The following is a 731-nucleotide window of genomic DNA, read 5'->3' as shown; positions in this document are numbered from 1 at the left end:
ATTTTTTGGAATAGATTGAAGAGTATTGTTATTAGGTCTTCTTCAAAGGTATGATAGGATTCTGCATTAAAATAATCTGGTCCTGGGCTCTTTTTGGTTGGGAAGCTTTTAATGACTGCCTCTATTTTCTTTGAGGCTATGGAGCTGTTTAGATGATTTATCTGATCCTGATTTAACTTTGGTACCTGGACTCTGTCTAGAAAATCATCCATTTCATTCAGGTTTTCTAGTTTGGTTGAGTATAGGCTTTTGTAGTAGGATGTGATGATTTTTTGAATTTCCTCAGTTTCTGTTGTTATCTCTCCCTTTTCATTCCTGATTTTGTTAATTTGGATACTGTCTCTGTGTCCTCTGGTTAGTCTGGTTAAGGGTTTATTTATCTTGTTGATTTTTCCAAAGAACCAGCTCCTGGTTTTGTTGATTTGTATAGTTCTTTTTGTTTCTGCTTGATTGATTTCAGCCCTAAGTTTGATTATTTCCTGCTGTCTACTCCTCTTGGGTGTATTTGCTTCTTTTTGTTCCAGAGCTTTCAGATGAGCTTTTAAACTGCTACTGTATGCTTTCTCCAGTTTCTGTTTGTAGGCACGCAGAGCTATGAGTTTTCCCCTTAGCACTGCTTTCATTCTGTCCCATAAGTTTGAGTATGTTGTGCCTTCATTTTCATTGAATTCTAAAGTCTTTTCTTTCTTTCTTTCTTTCTTTCTTTCTTTCTTTCTTTCTTTCTTTCTTTC

The sequence above is a fragment of the Grammomys surdaster genome, unplaced genomic scaffold (assembly GCF_004785775.1).
Source record: "Grammomys surdaster isolate TR1022 unplaced genomic scaffold, NIH_TR_1.0 352, whole genome shotgun sequence".
Classification (NCBI taxonomy): Eukaryota; Metazoa; Chordata; class Mammalia; order Rodentia; family Muridae; genus Grammomys; species Grammomys surdaster.
The sequence above is the reverse complement of the archived record's forward strand: the minus strand, read 5'-3'. Positions refer to the sequence as shown.